This window comes from Schistocerca serialis, chromosome 10 (assembly GCF_023864345.2).
Source record: "Schistocerca serialis cubense isolate TAMUIC-IGC-003099 chromosome 10, iqSchSeri2.2, whole genome shotgun sequence".
Lineage (NCBI taxonomy): Eukaryota > Metazoa > Arthropoda > Insecta > Orthoptera > Acrididae > Schistocerca > Schistocerca serialis.
This window is the reverse complement of record NC_064647.1, coordinates 206,372,369-206,384,566: the sequence shown is the minus strand read 5'-3', so window position 1 is coordinate 206,384,566 and position 12,198 is coordinate 206,372,369. Positions and strand designations below refer to the sequence as shown.

General features: G+C 44.4%; 1 protein-coding gene across 1 annotated transcript in view; it reads left to right on the top strand.

Annotated features, from left to right (window-relative positions):
* The first annotated feature begins 455 nt into the window (after positions 1 to 455).
* The window catches only part of LOC126424912 (uncharacterized), a 90,132-nt gene continuing 78,389 nt past the window's right edge, over positions 456 to 12,198 (top strand). The window contains exon 1 of the mRNA XM_050087754.1: positions 456 to 570. The gene's annotated coding sequence lies outside the window, so the exon portion shown is untranslated. The remainder of the gene's footprint in view (positions 571 to 12,198) is intronic.

The window sequence follows — 12,198 nt, the reverse complement described above, 5'->3', positions numbered from 1 at the left end:
AAATGAAGCGCCTAGAGCCGCTCGGTCACAACAGCCGGCCGTCTTATCATCCTTCATCTTACCTTTCACAGGTATCGTGTTCGGGTAATACGAAAATGAAAATTACGAAGTGTTCAAAGGGATGCTTGACTGTGACTTTAAGCAGTTGGTAGCAGGAAGATGAAACGGCACAGCTGGATTAGCCGAACGGTCTGAGGCGCTACGGTCATGGACTGTGCGGCTGGCCCCCGGCGGAGGTTCGAGTCCTCCCTAGGGCATGGGTATGTGTGTTTGTGCTTAGGATAAGTTAGGTTAAGTAGTGTGTAAGCTTGGGGACTGATGACCTTAGCAGTTAAGTCCCATTTCACACACATTTGAACATTTTGAAGATGAAACGAGGAAAATCGGAGCTCTGGGCGTACGGGGAAGTACGTGCTTCTCTGGCAGCGAGAACTGCGACGTTTCCTGTATGGCGAGATTAGTTCAGCTATCATATTTCCTGGTTGGCGTTACATGTTCTCAGTCGTCCTGCTAGTGAGTCTCTCTTCATCTCTGTCTCTTTACACGTGTGCAAAAAACGCCTACAATTCGGTAAGTGCAAACAAAAAGCTCTCATGAGTTCATTACGGTAATTACATTGTTTCACATTTCGATAGACGTTTATACGTACCATGTTCTGGTAAAAACGATACAAATATGGCATTTATCGAAACGCCTCGAAACAATGACGCATTTACTACTCCCATGTAAAACAAAGAATTTTGTTGTATACGTCCACAATGTGATCTTCATTATTACAGATGTAACTCTGACATTTGGGCCTTGGCGTTGTCTTGAGGTTTCTGTTCAGCTTTAGATGTCTACTGAAATAATAAGTGGTCTAGCCAACTGCTAATGTTGCCACTAGCCTGTTTACACTCTTGTACGATTGTGAGTGTTGTTTTAACTTTGTATGCGCGTGCCTAGCGACATAAACTGCTCTTTTGAAACATTAGCATTAGCGAAACATTGTACGGTAAACCCACGTCAAGTAGTCTAGTTCCAGAGATGGTCCACGTTAAGGTTTTCCGATTTTGTGTGAATGTTTTCTAAACGACCCGAAAAAGATGCATTTCTAGCGCATAAATTTTAATACCGGTATCGCAGTTTCCCAAAACTGTGGTTCAGTGTGTATTATACTTTTGTGCTATAATATGTAATTACAATACAGGTCATTAAAATTGCTACACCAAGAAGAAATGCAGATGATAAACGGGTATTCATTGGACAAATATATTATACTAGAACTGAAATGTGAATACATTTTCACGCAATTTGGGTGCATAGATCCTGAGAAATCAGTACCCAGATCAACCACCTCTGGCCGTAATAACGGCCTTCATACGCCTGGGCATTGAGTCAAACAGAGCTTGGATGACGTGTACAGGTACAGCTGCCCATTCAGCTTCAACACAATACCACAGTTCATCAAGAGTAATGACTGGCGTATTGTGACGAGCCAGTTGCTCGGCCACCATTGACCAGACGTTTTCGATTGGTGAGAGATCTGGAAAACGTGCTGGCCAGGGCAGCAGTCAAACATTTTCTGTATCCAGAAAGGCCCGTACAGGACCTGTAACATGCGGTCGTGCATTATCCTGCTGAAACGTAGGGATTCGCAGGGATCGAATGAAGGGTAGAGCCACAGGTCGTAACACATTTGAAATATAACGTCCACTGTTCAACGTGCCGTCAATGCGAACAAGAGGTGACCGAGACATGTAACCAATGGCCCCCCATACCATCACGCCGGGTGATACGCCAGTACGGCGATGACGAATACACGCTTTCAACGTGCGTTCACCGTGATGTCGCCAAATACGGATGCGACCATTGTGATGCTGTAAACAGAACCTGGATTCATCCGAAAAAATACGTTTTGCCATTCGTGCACCCAGGTTCGTCATTGAGTACACCATCTCAGGCGCTCCTGTCTGTGATGCAGCGTCAAGGGAAACCGCAGCCAGGGTGTCCGAGCTGATAGTCCATGCTCCTGCAAACGTCGTCGAACTGTTCGTGCAGATGGTAGTTGTCTTGCAAACGTCACCATCTGTCCACTCAGGGATCGAGACGTGGCTGCATGATGCGTTACAGTCATGCGGATAATATGCCTGTCTTCGCGACTGCTAGTGATACGAGGCCGTTGGGATCCAGCACGGCATTCCGTATTACCCTCCTGAACCCACCAATTCCATATTCTGCTAACAGCCATTGGATCTCGACCAACGCGAGCAGCAATGCCGCGATACGATAAACCGCAATCGCGATAGGCTACAATCCGACCTTTATCAAAGTCGGAAACGTGATGGTACGCATTCCTCCTCCTTACACGAGGCATCACAACAACGTTTCACCAGGAAACGCCGGTCAAATCATGATAAATCGGTTGGAAACTTTCCTCATGTCAGCACGTTGTAGGTGTCGCCAGCGGCGCCAACCTTGTGTGAATGCTCTGAAAAGCTAATCTTTTGCATATCACAGCATCTTCTTCCAGTCGGTTAAATTTCGCGTCTGTAGCACGTCATTTTCGTGGTGTAGCAATTTGAATGGCCAGTAGTGTATACAATCGCAACAAAAAGTACTGGCACACGTGCGTATTTATTGTTGCTGGTTACAAACGCTGCGTCTTCCGGTACACAGCACATATACGTGCTACCTTACATACCAGACATTACAATTCTGTCCACAGTGCCAAACATTAACAAAGAAATCCAGTGTTAAGGGAAAACGTGTATCTGCACTGCATACAAAAAGTACTGGCACAGAGCGTGGCTTCTCGGTACATTGCTGGGTTTTCAGGTACCGGAACGCCATCTGCTGACGCAATAGACACTGCATGTTGTTGACGGCCCATGTTGCTGTATTGCGCGATAGTGGTCAGCATGGGGCCGAGGAGGAAGGAGCATTCAGTGGCGATTTGTGAGAGAGTGGTATTGCTCCATCCACAAGGCAGAGGCTAGCGACAAATCGGAGCAGAGGTGTCTGTTAGCTACGCCACGGTACGAGCCATCATTCATAAATACAAAGAGACTGGAACAACAGTGAACAAGTGTCGTCCTGGACGTCCAGAAGTGCTTACAACCCGAGAGCGTCGCCGTATCATCGCACCTGCTCGGAACGAACCTGCCACAAGTGCAGCAATTATTGCTGAGGTTGTTCAGACAACGTCCGACAAGACGGTTAGTATTCAAACTATACGAAATGTGTTGAAATAGGCTGACATGCATGGACGTTCTCCCAGGAAAAACCCATACATATCGTAAATTAACCGGCAGAAACGCCTGCAGTTTGCCAAGGACTACATCAGCAAGCCGATGGAGTTTTGAAACACTATTTAGCGACGAATCGAAGGTCAATGTGTTCGGATTTGATGCAAGAAAGAAAGTTTGGCGCAAGCCAAATACGCATCTCGACATCAAACACATGCATCCCACAGTCAAACATGGTAGGGGCGGTATCATGGTCTGGGACTGTATGGCGGCGTCCGGGGTTGGAAATCTAGCTGTAATCCACGGTACAATGGATCATATGAGATACATCGACGTGTTGCGAGATAATTTACTCGCTAGTGCACAGACATTGGGCCTTACTGTGGTGTTTCATTTCCAGCAAGTCAACGACCCAAAACATACCGCCATGAAAACCCGGGAGTGGTTATTGTACAATGCCCCAGAAGGGTTCTAACACCATCTCAGAGTCCTGATTTGAACCCCATTGAGAACCTGTCGGCTCATCTTGACACACAAGTCAGAAAAAGGCGTCCGTCCGTTAAAGACGGCTTGGAGAAAGTGCTCCTGGAGGAATGGTCGAAAATTACCCCTGATATCACCCGGAATTTAATACAAAGCATTCCTAGGCATTTACGTGCTGTTGTAGATGCTAAAGGGATGCACACTATCTATTAGACGGTGAACATCAGTGAAGAAAATGAACACACTGTCCGATTCATACGCGTGTGCCAATACTTTTTTGGATGCATAAGAGCGATGTTTATTTTCATAACACTGTATGTTACTTTACGGACAGGTGATTTTGACATATTTGTAACCTATGTAGTATAAGGTTGCACGTGTCTGGGTTCTGTTCTGAAATATATGTTTCGCTTAACCTACAACCACTAAAATGTAACTGTGCCAATACTTTTTGGTGTGACTGTACGTGTCGGCGGGTTGCGCGGCGCCTTCGCCGGCTGTTGCCAATGCATCTAACGGTTATTGCTATAGTTCTCGGACACAAATACTTCGCGTATGCCTCCGACTCTGAGAGACTGAGTGTACTGGTGTTCTCTTTTGAGTTTATCTGTGAGGTTAATCGCTTCAAATATTGTTGCTAGACGTCATTATTGCAAATTCTAATATTGCCACTAGCCTGTTACATTACGCTGCTCTTGTATGAATGTGATTCCGTTATTTTAACTTCGTATGCTTTCCCTGCCCGGATGTCGCTGGGCCGGGTCCTCAAACAGATACACCCTGCTCGTAAGACCTGAGTTTCTCCTGGCGTATACAATATTCAGATACCTTACGTTGCAGTTTGTGCCTTGAAAATGGCGGAGTGTACTTCCCCAGAAATATCGGCGGTCGCTGTAAATACACTACTGGCCATTAAAATTGCTACACCACGAAGATGACGTGCTACAGACGCGAAATTTAACCGACAGGAAGAAGATGCTGTGATATACTAAAGATTAGCTCTTCAGAGCATTCACACACGGTTGGCGACAGTGGCGACACCTACAACGTGCTGACATGAGGAAAGTTTCCAACCGATTTCTCATACACAAACAGCAGTTGACCGGCGTTGCCTGGTGAAACGTTGTTGTGATGCCTCGTGTAAGGAGGACAAATGCGTACCATCACGTTTCCGACTTTGATAAAGGCCTAAATCGATTGCGGTTTATCGTATCGCGACACTGCTGCTCGCGTTGGTCGAGATCCAACGACTGTTACCAGAATGTAGAACGCCGTGCTGGATCCCAACGGCCTCGTATCACTAGCAGTCGACATGACAGGCATCTTATCCGCATGGCTGTAACGGATCGTGCAGCCACGTATCGATCCCTGAGTGGACAGATGGGGACGTTTGCAAGACAACTACCATCTGCACGAACAGTTCGACGACGTTTGCAGCAGCATGGACTATCAGCTCGGAGACCATGGCTGCGGTTACCCTTTAAGCTGCATCACAGATAGGAGCGCCTGCGATGGTGCACTCAACGACGAACTTGGGTACACGAATGGCAAAACGTCATTTTTTCGGATGAATCCAGATACTGTTTACAGCATTATGATGGTCGCATCCGTATTTAGCGACTTCGCGGTGAACACACATTGGAAGCGTGTATTCGTCATCGCCATACTGGCGTATCAACCGGCGTGATGGTATGGGGAGCCATTGGTTACACGTCTAGGTCACCTCTTGTTCGCATTGACGGCACGTTGAACAGTGGACGCTACAGTTCAGATGTGTTACGACCCGTGGCTCTACCCTTCAAAATGGTGCAAATGGCTCTGAGCACTATGGGACTTAACAGCTGTCCCCTATAACTACTTAAACCTAACCAACCTAAGTACATCACACACATCCATGACCGAAGCAGGATTCGAACCTGCGACCGTAGCGGTCTCGCGGTTCCAGACTGAAGCGCCTAGAACTGCTCGGTGACAAAGGCCGGCTCTACCCTTCATTCGATCCCTGCGAATCCCTACATTTCAGCAGGTTAATGCACGACCGCACGTTGTAGGTCCTGTACGGGCCTTTCTGGATACAGAAAATGTTCGACTGCTGCCCTGGCCAGCACATTCTCCAGATCTCTCACCAACTGAAAACGTCTGGTCAATGGTTGCCGAGCAACTGGCTCGTCGCAATACGCCAGTCACTACTCTTGATGAACTGTGTTATCGTGCTGAAGCTGCATGGGCAGCTGTATCTGTACACGCCATTCAAGCTCTGTTTGACTCAATGCCCAGGCGTATCAAGGCCGTTATTACGGCAAGAGGTGGTTGTTCTGCGTACTGATTTCTCAGGATCTATGCACCCAAATTGCGTGAAAATGTATTCACATTTCAGTTCTAGTATAATATATTTGTCCAATGAATACCCGTTTATCATATGCATTTCTTCTTGGTGTAGCAATTGTAATGGCCAGTAGTGTATTACCTGGCTTAATTCCCTTAAGTTGTTGGAAAACCGAGCGCGTGTCTTCTGTACTGTGCGACGTAGTGTTTAGGTGCTTCGTTATGTTTCCTGTCGAATTTCCATTCAGTATGGAATACACGAAGTATTAACAAGTGTTTATTGCGTTGAACTACGCAAAAACAGAATCGTGTGTGGAATGTCGGCTTGAATTCATACGAAAATTTCCTGGTGTGCATGTTCCCGATGATTCGACGATACGTAGATTAGTGAAGAAACTTAAAGAGATTGAATCTGTGTTACAGAAACGATGGGCTAGAGAACCTAGTGTTTTAACCGAAAATAAATTAGATGAGATAGAGGAGGCCTCGGAAAGAAGTCAACTAACTCTCTGCGCCGTTTAGACTTCAGACTGGTGTGTCAAGAGCAACTGCTCACAGAGCTGTGTACAGACTGAAATTGAAACTATACAAAATAACGGTAGTTCATCAACTGAGGAACTCAGATACTGTTGCTCGGGGTCGATATTGCAACTGGCTGTTACAGTCTGTGCACGATAGGGAAGTTGATCCCGAGATGCTTTTTTTCTCGTGAATCATGACTGTGTAAGCTTATTTTGACCGTCGCTGACATATAAGACGGCAAACCTTCTTTCTTTCCCGCCTGGGCAAGCTGTGCAGTGACTAGAGTACATGTAAAGCTTACTGGGACATGGTAAATGCTAGCTACAATGAAGTCGATAATTCGATTGTAATATTGGCATTTTAATTTGATATCCCCCACAACTGACAAAATTTACAAAAAAAATGTGAATTTCTTTGTCCACCCACACACTCCTGAGAATGGCACATTAACAACTTGCAATTACGCGCCCCTATTACCGGCAGCTGCGTTGATAAATACTCGGCACCTCTCAAGGATAACTACCAGATCAAGAATATTAGTGGAAGTGGTTAAGCGTTGGTGAAAATCTCGCCTCTGAGCACACAAAGAGCTCTAACTGCAAAACTCTACACGGAACACGCGCTGGTGCAGTGCTGCGATACAGACCGTATATCTCCCTTCGAAGACGACGGCCAAGACGCCGTCTCCAAGTCAGTACCGCTCGATGGCTGAAGGCGAAGTCCCCTCTCACCACAATTCTCCCGTCTCACACGCATACGAAAACGCGGCGAAACAATACCCCGTTTCGGCCAATGTCGAACGCTCTATCATCGCCGAAATCCCTCCAACGGCATTTCTGAGATCTACCCAATGATCGAGTAGGTCATATCGCCCCCAGGCAAACGAAATTCCCGTCTTCGCTACGTGTTGCCCAGCACAAGTGGTTCCGGATGCCGGACCACCCCCAAAAGCGCCGTATTGTCCCGCGCTTCCGGTGACCGCTACCTGCCGCCCACGGCAGCCCGGCGAGCTACGGCCAGCTGCAGACTTTATATTCCACAATTCTCAACTTCCGACACTTTTCACCAACGCTTTAAGTTAGTGACTTAATCATGAAGACATGCAGGGAATACTGCTCGAGGGTGCCTCACATTTATCATAATTCAATAGAGTCATGATCTGATGCCCTTGCCAGTCCCTTTATTATTAATACTAATGTTGGTAAGCTAACGTTTAAGTGCCCATGTCCTGGCACCTTACAACTGCGTCAGTCAGGGTACGTTGGAGCTCCGAAAATCCTCACGAATTACATCAACAACCTCGGCATGATGTGGAAACAGGAGTGTGATGAGCAATTAGTGCAAGAGGAATTATTTGCCCAGTCTTTTACCACGAAACAGTACTTTCTGACAAGTATCTGAACAATTCACTGCATCACAGAGTGAAACTTTCGCTCTGCAGCAGAGTGTGCGCTGATATGAAACTTCCTGGCATATTAAAACTCTGTGCCAGATCGAGACTCGAACTCGGGACCTTTGCCTTTCGTGGTCAAGTGCTCTACCGCCTGAACTACCAAAGATAGTAGAGTGCTTGTACGAGTTCAAGTCTCGCCCCCACACACAGTTTTAATGTGCCAGGAAGTTTCATATCAGTGCACACTCCGCTGCAGAGTGAAAATTTCATTCTGGAAACATTTCCCAGGCTGCGACTAACCCATGTCTCCGCAATATCCTTTCTTCCAGAATTGCTAGTCTTGCAAGTTTCGTAGGAGAGCTTTTGTGAAGTCTGGAACGTAGAAGACGAGGTACTGGCCGAAGTACAGCTGTGAGGAGGGGTCATGAGTCGTGCGTGGTTAGCTCAGATGGAAGAGCACTTGCCCACAAAAGGCAATGGTCCCGAATTTTAGTCTTGGTCCGGCACACAGTTTTAGGCCTCCAGGAATTTTCAATACACTGCATCTTTTTTTTTTTTTTTAAGAAAAAAACTAAGGCTGTGTTCACAGTGGCACCGACAACAGTTATCAGATCTGATAACATCAGCTGACAGCATAGTCATAGTGTGTTCGATCTCCTTCATCAGTTTTTGGCAGGATCAAGGAGGTTAGGTGAGGTTAGAATCTATTCACCTCGTCGTCGGAGCTGAATCACTTTCCGGCCAAATGTTCTTTTAACCTAGGGAACAGGAGATAGCCACTGGGCACCAAGTCAGGACTATAGGGTGGGTGGGTGATTATGTTCCACCGAAACTGTTGCAGGAGAGCAACGGTTTGCCAAGCGATGTGTAGGCGAGCGTTGTCATGGAGAATGTGTACACCCTTGATCAACATTCCTGTTTTCAGGCTCTGAAATGCCCATTTAAGTTTTTTCAGAGTCTCACAGTACCTGTCAGCATTAATTGCGGTCCCAGTGATTCAGCTCTGACTACGAGGTCAAAGAGAAGGGGTTCATAACTTTCTGAACAGCGTGGCGGCGAGCTGGTATGACATGGGCACACAAAAACTGCCACAGCGTCTACAAAAATGCATCAACAGAAATGGTGATTATGTCGAAAACTAGCTAAATGTTCAAGCTGTAAACTTATGTAAACCATTGCAGAAATAAACAGGTCTATGTACTTATAAAAAAAAATAGGAGACCTTACCTTTGGGATTACCCTCGTAGTTCGTTTAGGAAGGTCATCTTTCATGCCCCTGATGCCTACTAGCTTGCTTACAAAGTATGCAAGTTTGATCCCTTCTATTTTTATATAGTTGCAGGTTACCAAGAATACTCTTGTATCTCATAAGGAACAACTGACCCCTAGTTGCAAGAAAGTTATTATCAGCTGAGAATATAAATAGCCATTAGCTGTGTAATGGAATGACGGTAGCGAAAATTTGTGCCGGACTCAAATCCAAATTTCCCGCTTATCGTGCAGTCGCCTTACCATTATGCTATCCGAGCACATCTCACAAACAGACACAGACTTTCATATGTTGTCAACTGTGTGTCTACAACCTGCACTCGTACAATCATCGTGTATGTTTCCGTACAGGGGAGACATTTTAATTGAAAGTCACTTGCTCGGTGTCGGTGGATAAATACTATATTGCAGTGCGTGTGTTGTTCAGAAGTATGATGCACTGTGACAACTACAGGCATCGTGAAATACATAAAAAGTAAGACGACCAAGCGAGAAATATGGGTTTGAGTCCCAGTTCGACACAATTTTCATTGTTGTCATTCCCTTATACAGCTGATGGTTGTCCATATTTGCAACTGTGAATATATTTCACTTGTTTATTTATTTCATAATGGCTGAAGTAGCTGCAGAAGAAACATTGCATCATACTTCTGAACAATACTGGCACAGCAATATATCAGATCCATACTTACACCGGCCACCATTTGGAAGACTTTTCTTTGCATTACAAAATAATTAAGGCTTTATTAAATATTGCCTTTTTCCCTGAAGGTACACGATTATACAGCAAAATTTCTGAGGCAAAAGAGTACTTCAGAGAATAATATTATAAGATTAAGTAATTTGCTGCATATCAGTAGTAAATGTGTGCACCTACTAAGTGTGCCGTTAATGAAAAATGATGCACGAGGTTCCTTTAATTTCTTTAGAACACTGTTACATAAGAAGAAAGTGATAAACTGTCAAAAGATACATGTGTACTGAGTCTTAAGCATAAAATAATTGTTACTGTAAGAGAAAGTTTTCAAAATTAATTTTTATATGGATTTATCTTTCGTTAGAGTAATATGAAATTAGCAAGGTGTAAGACTCATTCTCTTTTACTCATAAAATACTGCAAGAACTAAAGAATCTTCTGTGCATCATTACAAGGTGTTCATTATTACTGTAACAAAGGAATATGTTGTTAGTTAGGTAAAGCCACAGGACACAGTCTTGTTCAGAAACCCCAAAGAAAAGGGAGTTACACTTGACATTGAGAGTATATTGTCCCAGGAATACTATCTTTGCAGTATTTTCCTGTGTGTGATATTATAGCTCTCGTTTGGGTTTTGTGTTGTCATGCAAACATTTTCACAAGAGATCCCTGTATACAGATCTTATAATCTCCATCACAGCTATGTCAGCTATATAGCTTTCGCTGAAGTCACTCAGCAATCTATAAAAGTGGCTAAGAGTAAGTTGAAGATTGTCACCAGTTAAAATCTGGGGGTCACACTGCTCTCCTCATAGTTTCCACACTCTTCTCAGCATTCCTTACAGTGGCACAACCATAAGCAAACTGCAACTGATCAATTGCACTGTCAGTAAGTCTACCCTTTCATGTTGCTGTTTTGCAGTACTCCACTTTTTCTCTTTCAAGGTTCTTTCATTTCTGAATGTATGCACAACACTCCAGTTTCTTAATTTCAGTATTTCCTTACTCCCTTGCGTGAGTTACTCTTTGGATAGCACTGGAATCCTGTTACATGCTGTAAATGCTGTGAATGTATCTCTCTAAAATTTTTAATATTAGTTCACTCTCCAAGCTTTCAGTGAACCCACTAACACTCATGTACAGGTAAACCAGCCATAGGCTGCACAGAATTATATGAGCTATTACACCTAAAATGTCTCTCTTGGTATGCTGCTTTTGCCAGTGTAATTACATCAGTTCATACACAAGCCTCAAATTTACTTCACATCATCTATTACTGGTGGATATTGACTAATAGCACATGGTGCAAAAGATAATTTGGAGCAAGCCCTTTTCAGCTACTGCTTGAGTGGCAGGTGCAGTGTTACATGGCTTTATGCTTAATTACAGACTTACTATTTTATCAGTTGATTTGTTTTCACGACGTAACACCCGCTGTCTACGTCCTTCTACATTGCTGAGCGATGTATCACTTTTCGTTCTGACGTCGCAACTCTTCCTTTCCTATATATTTACTACTTTTTATCTATATAAATGATGAACTATTGGTTTTTGCCATTTAACAACTTTTTAATAACTGTGGAAGTATTACAGGTATGGGGTCCCACCTAATGTGTCACCCGTCTATACGTTTTACATGAACCTTTCAAGATTCGATCGATCTGTTTACAAAAGAAAGCAGAATATCTCTTCCTTTGACGTTGTCCAACAACGACCTAGGAAGCTCAATGCCCTTGCAGCCCAGGCTCTTCCATGGCTCACGGTAGTTTGCAGCATTCGTTTTATTCCTTGCCTACTTGCCGCTACACTGAACTTTCGTGGTGATCGTTGGGCGACGTCTTCCACATTATCTGCAACATAAATAAACTTTCTTCCCACAGTATTTCTGAAAACCCCAAAAAAAACTTAAAGAACTTAATAATAGTAACTGTTGTTACAATTATTCGTATAAGTCTTGGTCGATTTAATGAGGGGTGGGACAGGCCTAAGCCCTGTGACACCACACAGGATACTGGGAAAATGCAGTCAGTTTGCACTGAGGTGACAAGTCATGGGATAGCGATATGCACATATACAAATGGTAGTAAAATCACATACACAAGGCATAAAACAGCAGTGAAAAGGCGAGCTGTCATTTGTATATGTGTCATTAGTGTGAAATGACTTCCTACGTGATTATGGCCACACAACGGGAAGGGTTTGAATGCGGAATGGTAGTTGGAGCAAGACACATGGGACATTCCATTTTGGAAATAAGTAGGTAATTGAAACTTCCTGGCAGA